Here is an 11,920-nt window from a genome sequence, read left to right on the forward strand (position 1 = left end):
TAAGGTGCCAAAAAACAAGTTGACTCTTTTGGGAACGAATTGAATGAATTGTACAACAATCGAAATGAGAAAAAAAATATTTCGCATACTGTCAGCGCTGTCCAGAAGAAATACTTGAAGAAATAAAAGTTTAACAGCCCGTGTATTCTTAAATTCGGAAACTGCGATAAATGAAAGGATAGGTCAAAATCGAGAAGAGGAAATTTAAAGTGTTTCAAAGTCAATGCAATGTACGACTGCTTAATGCGATGGAACATATTATCCCACCATGTAAACTAACAAATGTTCGCAACTTTAAAACATTTTAACTCCGCTCATGCTACAGTTCCCTATATCAAAAACCTATATCAGACTATTTTAATTTAACTTGTTGAAAAGCAAGTATCATTTCGCGATTAAGTATGATGGCTTTGGGTTGCTTATAAGGGTAAACAAAATTGGAAGCGTTCTACCGAACTTCAAGACAGGAAACATTAATATACATAGGAAGAATAAAAAATAAAACATTGTCGTGAACGAAACCTTTCTTACTTAGTTTTAAAGGAAGGAACTGAATTCGGTAAATTGTTCAAAGGTTAACCAAACTTTACTAACGCAGATTTGCTTGCATCAAAGGTGAATTGATGTACGGTAATTTAAACCCGAAGGAAGATTTGCTCTCACGAAGGACTAACACTGAAAATGGATTACTGCTTTACTCACCCACTGCCGGACTCCGCAATTAGACGTAGAGAATGCCAAATGCCTGTTAATTATTTCTAATTTCGGGTCCAGATTATTCGCGGTCCTGCTTTCAAATGTAATATTTTGGCTGCGTGAAGGACTAGGTCGAGGCAAAACCCCTGGAGTGCAGAGGGGCCCACCCCCAAGGCCAGGATACGAACGAGGGGACAAGAAAACCCTCGTTTAGATTTGAATAGCGAATCTATCCATGTGGCCAATAGCGTGGGGTTTAACGGGGGCGCTTGGTTACATGTTAAGTTTTTGGTTAAAATCTTAAGCAAAGTTAAAGGAAGCTAGTCGAGGGACCTGAGTGAAACTGTTTGAAAACAGGAATCATCTAAAACGATCATTACAAAAAAATGTAAACTGATTCAAAATGCAGAAAGGAAACTGCTCAATTCACCTTAGTTACACTTGCCACTGTGCACCCTTCCTCTCCTTAACTCTACAAAATTCATTTGGGCAAAGCACTGTTCAGCATCCTACCACACTTGCCAAATGAAAAGCTTACAACAGGTCACAACGGTGTTGCAAAAATATCTGTACTCATACACAATATGTTTGTCGGAAGCCATTGCTCAGATTTTTTAAGGTAAAGTTTGCTTTACTTTGATGCAGTTAGTACTATTCAAAGACTAAACATACATAGCAGGAATCAAGAAAGAATATTGTTTAAGCTAATGATCTTCGCTGAATAATGTCATTGATAAATTCTTCAAATTTTAACTCCAGTCTCTGGGAAAACACAATTGTTACAAGTTGTAACAATTCGTGCAACAAAGCAAAAAAAGGAACCTTCAATAAGGGAATTGTCAGAAGTTACCAGGGGGGAGGGGGTGGATATTTATCCTTCCCGGATAAATGATGCCTATAAAATTTGTTATACGGTGGTAGAAGAAAAATGGTTCAGTACTTTTAATAAAGCAGTGATATCTCTGCTGGAGAAATGGGAACAAAACGCATTTGGCTCAATAGGTTGATAATTGTTTCTACCAGTGGAAACCAAGAAGCCGGTACATGCAGTATTGTGATGTAATGTCACCGTGGCAATGGGCAAGCCCTGTAAAAACACCCTTTATTTTGTTTTTAGTTGCTTATATCTCAAAAACGAACTCCCGTTCTTTAAAGTTTAAGACAAATTTTGTACAGTAGATTCAGAGCCACCTTAATTCTGTGATTTTTTTTAAGGTGGCTCTGATTCTGCTGTACAGATTTTTTTTAAACTTTGCCAAAAGTTTCATCTTGGCTTTCTGATCATTTTTCAGCAATAAAAAAGGGAGTTCATCGAGTTGGTTTTGGGGATATGAGCAACTAAATCCAAAATATAGGGTTTTTTTGCTGGGCTTTCCCTTTGTCAAGGTAACTTATTACATCACAATAATGGCCCCATCTCCTTTGGAAATAATCGGTTTTTCATATGGTACCATAACCTTTTATTGTTGCGTGATGCAGTGTTGAAGCATCATTCGTTCTAAAGGGACTGCCTTCAATTTTGTTAATACTGTTTTAAGCCATCTTAAGAGTCAATGGATTTAGCACTAGAACACTAATTGGGGACACTAATGAGATTAACTCAAATCAGATCAAATCAAATTTTGGTTTTTCAGGAGAGGGGAAATCTCTTGGTGTGGTCGGACTAACAAACTCAACCCACACATGACGCCGAATCTGGGATCAAACCCTGCGCCACATTGGTGGGAGGTAAGTCCTCTCACCACTGTGCCACCCCTGCTCCCCTTCCTCTTAGCCCTCCCTTTTGAAGGTCTAAAAAAACTGTGACCATCCACCCACCCCCCCCCCCCCCCCCCACATCCCCCTGCCAATTTCAGACAAGTACCCAAGTGTCCTTGATTGGCAACAAACATCCTGTAATTTGAAATTACCACCAAAAGAAAAAAAAAATAATGTTCTAACATTTGCAAAATCTCATTCTGGCAAGATATAGGATCAGCTTGCTTTCTTAAGAGTTTGCCATCCTCCTGACTGTTCACTGAAGGATAGAAATTATGAAAATGTACTGTACAGCCAGCCACATCTTAAGTTAATTCTCAGATGCCTCTTACCTTAGCATAAGGCTTGCTTGCCCTTTCAACTACCTGCAGCTACAGCTCCATGCTGCCATAATTTCCCTTTGAAAACACAAATCAATACTAATTTAATATGATAGTGTTTTCAAACTCATAGTAAAATGAATACAATATTATAATAAACCAAAATAAAAATACTGGTTTAGAAACTGAAGTCTGGGATACATAAAATAAGGGATTGGAAAATGCAATTATCCAAAAAAATTGCTTGAAACATCAACATCAAGGAGTGAAAGAGATTGGACATTGATGACAGGGAACATCCTATACTCTATACTTTAAGAAAATTGCTTCCCATTTCATGGATAATCCTTTCCCCCTACGTCATTTCCAAGGAAATTAGTGGCCCCCAGGCACTTTAAGATGTCAGAACTAGACAGAAAAGATAATGAAAGTTATTCTAAAATAACTAACATTAATAATAGTAATTTTGAAACTAAGCCAAGCATAAGTGATATACATGTACTAATAATAATAACATTATTCACGGCAAGACTGTGAGTCTAATCAAATGAAATTAATGCATATCTAATTACATATTAATGTTGCTGTGCCACTGGTGTACCCAGAGAAAATCTCTCTGATCTAAGAGCAGAATAGAGAATCAGCAAACTCAAATGATGTACACCTGTACATGTACACTTCTTTGTTTGCACATTAATTTTTATATCTGGGGATCAAACCTGAGAGCAAGTTCTCCGTAAAGAATTCACAACTCTTGTTGAGCTTTGAAAATGTAGAACGAGACTAAAAAATTATTGAGCAAGATCCTACCTTGGTAGAGCTCTATTCTTGTCCACATTTCAAAGAAGCTTTCTGTCTTGGTTAATGACCTCATCGGGATAAGTATATTTCCTAAAAGAAACATTGAGGCACTGCTTATGGAGATCATTACAAGTATAGTCTAATTCAACCTTGTCCCAACACCAGACACCAGCAGGAACAACCCCAGGTGTCAGCTTTAGAGAGGTTTCAATGGATGCCAACAGTGCACCCTTGAACCAATTCCAAGTCCTTTACATTGACTTATCAAAATTCGATAAATTCTGGGGAGTAACAAAGATTTATGTAATATTTCAAGCTTATTGCCTGCATTGCTCTCAATTGGTACCTACCCTCCACCGAATATTGCTTATGAACAAATTAATAACAATTATTGGAATGGTAAACCACATGGGTTAGTTTACAAAACATTTGGCTGACAAAACATAGCCTCTTCCTGATGAAATGCAAAAAGAGAGCCAGTGGGTCTGGGGAACACCACAAGAGAAAGAAGTTCAAGAAATCAAGTCTTTCATGACAAGACCACCTAGCTTTGTACAACCCTAACAGAGAAACCAAGATCTCCATAGATTCATCTACCTTTGGACTATGTGGCATCCTTCTTCAAATTTAAAGGTAGATGACTAAAGCTGGAGACCAGTCATATTTACATAAGGGGCACTCACCCACAAAGCATGCACATATGTGCAAATTGAACAAGAGACCCTTTACATTGACTTGGGTGAGTGAGCGGTGCAGTGACTATATCATGGGTAAATTCAACATTGCAGAAACAAACCAGAAGCAACTAGTCCCACTTCTCACAAAATGTCCCCAAACTAGAATAAAGTGGTCCAGAATATGCAACATGCATTTTCACTTAAAAGAAGTAGTTCATGTGCCTGGAGATGAAAATTACCGTAATATCTAGTAGATGCACTCTCCAGGATCCAGTCACAATCGTTTCAATAACTTTTAAAATAGATGCTTGGGCTAATCAATGTAAGCGGCAGTCACTCTTGTTTTTTGCAAGGGTTTGAGTGAAAATCAAGGCAGAGTAGCCGGCGGTCAGAGGAAAATTTGAGACAAACAGACAGCGGTATACCGCTGGTGACCCGCTTCTAATGAAACCCACTCCACTAGCATGTGGATACTCACCAGCACAGTTACCCAGGGGTTGGAAAACCCATTTTTTACATGAATTTAGAATATGGCCGGCCTGATATTGAGAATTTTCTTTAAACAGAACAAGAGAGAAGGGCTAAAATAGAGACTTGTCTTCAATCAGCTACACATAACTGCCCCACTGAAGCAACTTCAAGCTGACACGCCGATGTGTGTCAATGTAGAGGACAATGCGGAAGCAGTTTGCAGGTACAGCAGAAACACTACAAGCCCATATGTACATCATGCAATTGGACAGAGGCACAGATGAAACCACTCACACATACAGCGATTCCAGGAAATAAGCCTAAGGTCCAGTAAACCAGTGTCTGCTGATAAGCCAGTCACTCCTGTGGAGTCTTTCCCATCACCTTGTATTTCTTCAAGACCAAAGAGACTGATGAGACTCTCTCTTGAACTTACTGGACTTGCCTAACTTTATACTCTTGGATCCAGTTGTTGTTAGATGTTTGGCTTGGTTTCTACAAAGTAGCACATTAAAACATCTTGCACCAACTTTGGTGGCCAATTCCAAAGCACATGCTACTTTGGCCACCCCACACATCTTGTACTGTAACAACTGCGATTTACTTAATATGCTATTTAATTATTCAATAGAACCTAACTTTTTTAAAACACCAACAAACATTGTGAAATAAAAGGAACCATGCAAATAGAACAAAGCCTTTATAGTCCTGTCCAAAGCAATGGCACCTTTCAACCATTCAATTTGATCTGTTCTGCTCGCACCTGCACCATTGGGTGTATTTGTTTTTGCTTCCCTGTTTCCTTCATGAATATATAAGATGTATTTTTCTTTGTTTATTTACCAGATGTACGAGTTGTTATATCCAATGCAGCTGTGAAAATAATCATGATAATGATAATAATCTAATGATAATGAACTCTAAAATTTAAGTGTCAGATGTACAGAAATCAAATCATATCAGATCAACTTAAGTCATGAAATCATAGGTTTGTTTTTGAGGAGGTGGGCAAAACCAGAGTCCTAAAGAAAAACCTCTTGGACGAGTCCCTTTGCCTTGCATACTGTAAACAGCCTAAAGATTAAGCACTTCTCATTTTTTCGTATTATTTTTGTTACACAACTTCATCCCAGGGTGAAATGCAGAAAAACCCAGGGGCTCTTCAAGGCTTAAGCCAATGTTTGCTGCACTTTTGGACGAGGCAAAGAAAGGTATTTGTACACGCGTAAAGGAATTAATAAAACAAGTTTATGATGACAAGTTTACACCGACCCTGAGGGCGGTTAATCAAGTTCAGAGACTGGTTCAGCTGCTGTTGCAGCTAAACTTGAAGAATTTATCCAGACAAAACCCTTGGACAAGGGAGCTGACAGGACAGGTAGTAATTCCTTTTCAAATGCAAGGATCTTATTTGTCCTGACCTGAACAATCAATGTGGATCATTGTGCAACCTATCTACTGCTGTATCAAGGTTTATGTGATCTCAACAAGGAAGTTGAGGAATTAACAAGGCTTCAAAACCACAGCAGTACAGTTACACATGGGAAGCGAATAGAGCCTTACAAAGTCCAACCTACCAGAGGTAATTGTGCCGCCATGACCGCTTTAGCCAGAATGCTTCTGGGGCAAAATCCTCTGGGAATTCCTTTTTAGGCTCAGGCTTGGGTCAAGTTCGGCCCCAGCAAAACCCAAAGTCGTTGTCCACCAAGATCCAGTAGAATCAAAAACAGAGCTAAGTCAAACTCTTTTTAAGGCTGGTGGGTTACTGGATTCGCTTTCTGCTTTCTGGAGGAGAATCACATCAGACTCTGTTGTATTAGATGCAGTTGCCCACTGTCACTGTCACTGTCACTGAACAAATTATCATTGACAGAGAAGTCAAGAAATTTCTATCAAAAGGAATAATATTAAGTTATCCTCTTATGAGGATGGCCAGGTTCTATCTCCTATCTTTATATGACATAATAAAGATGGCTTTCACAGGGTTACCTATATTTAAACTAAAGAAACTAAAAGAGTCAGTATGGTATGCAAATTATCATGTAATCCCATCAGAACCCAGAAATTTCGGGGGACATTGTTGACGCCATCATGCACTCTTGGAGAGACAACACAAAAGAGCAATACAAGGCTTATGCATCAGCAAGTGGTTGCAGTTTTGTAGTAAAGGGTCACAGGATCGACTGCATACCATTGTAATAATTGTTGTACTTTGTTTTTTGCAGTCTGTTCAAGAATGGGTCAGTTACTGTGCACTGAATACGGCCCGTTCAGCAGTTTCCAACATTGACGTGAATGATAGAGATGCTCCAGATCATATCCCATTGGAAGAGCATTTCCTTGTATGCAGATATCTTAAAGGATTTTTTAACAAGCTCAAGCCTGTGCCAAAGTATAACAACATTTGGTCTGTTGACACTGTCCTTGAATACCTGAGTTTGTTTTGGTTGTTTTGGCCTCTGGATCAAATCAACTTGAAGGATCTTACCCTAAAGCTAGTTACACATGGATACTGATTGCTTTGACTATCGGACAAAGGTGTCAGACTCTTGCCTTTCTCGACATACAGTATCAGGGCAACATTATGCAGAGGAATGATGAGTGCTTTAATTTTACCCTAACAAAACCTTAAACAGGACAGACCTGGAAAGGTTTTTTGGCTATGTACGCCTTTACAAGTACAATGTATCCAGTAGGAGAACTTTGTGTATATGAAACATTACTGTAACAGTAGATCACTGTCTAGAAGTTACTCAGAAAGTGAGAAGTTCCTCCAAATTACTTGTGTCATACATTAACCCACGTAGAGCAGTAACTTTGGCTACTATTGGACGATGGGTCAAAACGCTACTCGGTCACTCAGGCTGATACTGTGATATTATCCGGCCAAAGTAATCAGTGTGCCGGCCTCAACAAGTAAGGCTTGGTCACGTTTGTCTCCCCTGATGTGATTATGGCAGCAGCTCGCTGGACAGAAGAGGCCACATTCAGGAAGTTCTACAAAAAGCCAGTTGCTTTGACAAAATAATCAAATGAGTTTCAACTTGAAATTAGTTTCTCTCAAAATAGGTTTCACTCTGTTCAACAATATGTATCAGAGTTGCGTACTGCAATTAAAATGTGTCAAGTTTCAATACACTTGCCTTTATTTTTAGTTATTAAAGTTCTTTTTGGGTGCTTTGACATTTTCTTCTTACTGCGTTTTAAGTCTCATGGTAACCCGCATGTATGCCATCATTTGGTAGAATTGAAAATTACACAGGACTTTAATACATGTACATGTACCTGTAAGTTGAAGTTTGATGATAATTCTGCCAAATCATTAATAGTACAGTAGACTTAATAACAGTTTTTTGGACATGTTACCATACATTTAATGTACTACGAATAAAAGTAAAGTGACACTTCTTGGAACTCATTCCAGCTAAGGTACCCATTTCTGATTGCTTTGTTCAAGGCTGAGTTTATTAGGCAAATGATCCTTTCGAATTACCCACCCCAAATTGAGCTGCCACCTGATCTCGTTAATGGATAGATATTTTTGCAGCTTCTCATCTTTCATAACAGCCTTCATCCACTTGGCAGCACCAATGAAATTTCTATCATCATCAGCGAGAGTATAGTCAATCTGGGTTTTCAATGGCGCGACAAATGTCTTGAGGCTTTGCAGGCCCTCTTCTGTTGTTATTTGGCAGGAGATCCAAATAGACTCCTCTTGTTAGACAGCAGGCATAGCATACACCAGGATGCAAGCCTTCCCTTCTCTTTTTTTCGAAATTTGATAACAAAGTGGTCCACCGTAATCCACCCCAATTACTTGGTATGGGTTTGTGCTTGAGTACAGGTAGAGCGAAGACTTCCTGGTAATGGGACTGCGTATGCCAATGCTTGAAGTCTCTTGCACCCATGACAAATTCTTTGCACTTTCTTTACCAGCTTTTTCAGCCTGGAATGCAGTATTGACTGTGTACCTTGGTCATTGTCAACCCAACTCACCCATGCAGCATCTGGAGGTGGGCTTCTTCTAAAATTCGAGGAGTGCATAAGCAGTCGTCTGGAAGGTACAGTGTATACTGGATAATCTCCCTGTAATCGACCCTGACACTCTACTATAATCCCTCTTGATTAATTTGCAGGTTCACGGCTACATGGCCCATCTCTACTTCAGTACTCTTTTGAACCTGAAGAGTCTCTGTTGGTTGGTTTCTTTTGTAGTAAGTGGATCCTTGATACTAGGCATTCCTCAGCTACGGAGAGCGTTCAATTCTTTGGATCCTCACACAGATATGTGGGGCCTCTTGTACTGGAAACTTGTTCAGCATGTTCGACTTTGTCCTCTTTGTCTATAGGCATTGAAGTCAACACTTTTCGCACAGTTTAGCTTCCTTTTGGACTTCGTCAGAGGCCTCTTTTAGCACATCAGCTGGCCACTGTTCTGGGGTCCTGAGCCACTTTGGGCCATTCCACCACAAATTCCGGCATCTGCAGGATTCTCCGCTGTCAGAGAGTAACACCACATTACTTCTGGGACACTGTTGATTTTCTGGATGTGATTTGCCACAAACTGCTTTAACTCCCCCTGTCCTCTCATCCAGTATAGAGCAACCCGAGATATCTGACCAGGAGTGTGTGCTGCTTATGGGAAGTCCCTCCAGAGCACTATCACATTAGCTGGTAGGTTTATGGCCGTGTAACCAGCTATCAGTTCAAGCCTGGGGATGGTCAGTCCTTGATTGGAAAGTCTTGATCTGGCTGCCACCAATCCTTGACTGGTCCCTGAACCATGTCAAACTATCGCATAGACACAGGTTGATACTCCATTTGCAGATGCATCTCCAAATGAATGAAGTTATATCTCTTCTTCATGAGCAGCTAGGGATCTCTGTACTTCAATTTTCAGGGGTAGTTTGCTTCCCAGACATGTCAAGACATGCTGTCGCACACTGCGTGATGAAGTAACTTGCCCACAAGAGTAACTGGTTAAGCCAGTCTCAGGGGGTCGTAATTCTTTGATACAGCTGTAGCTTGGCTAAGATCCCTCTCTTCATTGCCGTGGTATCCTAAGTCGGCAAATTTACACTCAAGGCATCTCGTTCCTTAACCCATTGTAGGCCAAGCATGCTAGAAATAACCCTCGTCCAGGATACTTGGTGTAAGTCGCTTCTCCTGTTGTTGAAGATTTCACTGCTGACTCAAGTTCTGGTATGGTTGAATACATGCAGGGTAAAACAAATCCTTGAAGATTGCCTTTGCTTTGCCTTTCAATTCCTTGGTCTTCATGACTATAGTCAATCCAGAACTTAGGTCACCCACGTAGAGGAAATTAAGCCTCCTGTACATGTATAATTATCACCAGTCATAACCATGGTGTTGAATCTTCCCCTCAACAACACACACAAGAGTTTGTTTTGCAAGTCAGTAAAATTATCATAGAGAGTTTGTAAAAAAAAAATTCTTTGAACAGAGAGCTTTTCATCGTTTGAATCAGTGAAGTATCTCCCGAAAAAACCAAAGATATCATTTCAAGGTGGCCTCTTGCCATATATATGTGCAAAACACCCCATTATTTCCTTGCTTACAGTGATCATACATGTTGTTCCCTTTATGCCTACGACCGTATATGCTCAGGGATCATATGCTGGAATCAGCATATTGCTTTTGCTCTGTTTTGGGAAGAATGTTGTCTCCGAGTCAGATCGAACTATGTAGGCAAATCCAATGTGATTTGCATGCATGGGTTCATATCCACCCTCGTCCCCAAGGACACTGTACATGTAGTGTCCAACTTCTCTTTAATGGATAAATACACTCTAAATATTAATTTTACACACATTATATACCTAGAACACTCTTACAATTACTAATTAAATCTCTAACATATAAATCTATAAACACGCTGTGCTCATAAAACACTCCTCAGGTCTCATGGGGATAGGAGACCTGGACACTACAACTACTACAATCCGACTTACTCATTTTGTGGGCTGCTCAACTTTAGTAATGTTATGATCATGAAAATTCTTTCCATTCTGTCCAGTTCAGCTTTCACCTTGTCCCTTAACGTGTGGACTACAGGGGTGACAGTTGCATCAATCTTTACTTCATATTCAACAGGGAGAGTGCTAATACCACCGAACTGACCTCAGTACCTATTGATTATTTCAGGTTAGGGATCTTCATCACCGCTACACATTACAGTAAACAGTCTCTTTACTCGGTTTTACTCTGTGGCAGTCTTCAACCCCACAAATGGCATGACATCTCCCTCAACCACCTGAACCTCCATCACATGGTATCTATCTTCAGTTGGTAAAAACTACCATGTCAGTCTTTCCGATTGTTCTGATTTGAATTTTGGTTACGATACCAGCTTCATTACAGGCACTTCTTGGCATCACATTACACTGAGCTCCAGTGTCAATCTTAAATGGTATGGCACAGTTATTGATCTGAAAATTTACATTCCAATCTTTGTCTGTAACTTGGAGCCCATCGCTCCAACAAAGAATGGCTGTTCATCACTGACACTTTCGTTAACAACTGTGTAAACTTCTTTGTGGTTGCTTTGTTTGTTTCTTTTGTGGTTATTTTGTTTGTGGCACGCATTGCAAAGTTTTCCATATGCTGGGCAACAGACTCTCTGGTGATATGAATACGTTGCCAGTAAAATCCGTTCTCAGGTGAAATCCGTTTTTACCTATGTTAAATAATATTGGTGATCCTCATTTTACCTAAGTAGCATACGCACTCAGATGAATTAAAGAACTGTTTTTAGAAGCCTAAATTAGGCCTAGAGAAAAATTAGGGTCAGGTTTGGATTTGTTTTGGTTTACTTATTACATGAATTGTATACATACAAAAGTAAAATAATAATAAAAAGAACATGCTCAACCCAACATAAGATGATACGAAGCAGTAAGAAGATATGTTGAGATGCGTAAGGAAATGAGAGTTTGAGGGAAGGTATAGTGTTTTCAATCCTTTTGGGGGGTGGGGGGGGGGGAGTGCATGTTCAACCTAGTTAAAAACGGATTCAACCTGAGAACAGATTTTACCGACAACAAATACACCTGTCCAATGAATCAATTGAATGAAAAGTGTTCTTTCAGATTCCATAACTTAGAGTGACTAGTTGAAAAGATTAATTATTACTTTTTTGTCTTTCTGCATTACTTTGATTTTAGTAGTGAGCAATTG

General features: G+C 39.6%; 1 long non-coding RNA gene across 1 annotated transcript in view; it reads right to left on the reverse strand.

Annotated features, from left to right (window-relative positions):
• Positions 1-11,920, reverse strand: part of LOC138003369 (uncharacterized) — a 26,431-nt gene that overhangs the window by 8,597 nt on the left and 5,914 nt on the right. Inside the window, exons 6-7 of the long non-coding RNA XR_011123513.1 lie at positions 3,585-3,665; positions 2,787-2,852 (exon numbers count right to left, since the gene is read on the reverse strand). This is a non-coding gene — a long non-coding RNA (uncharacterized lncRNA). The remainder of the gene's footprint in view (positions 1-2,786; positions 2,853-3,584; positions 3,666-11,920) is intronic.

Source organism: Montipora foliosa, chromosome 5 (genome assembly GCF_036669935.1).
Source record: "Montipora foliosa isolate CH-2021 chromosome 5, ASM3666993v2, whole genome shotgun sequence".
Lineage (NCBI taxonomy): Eukaryota > Metazoa > Cnidaria > Anthozoa > Scleractinia > Acroporidae > Montipora > Montipora foliosa.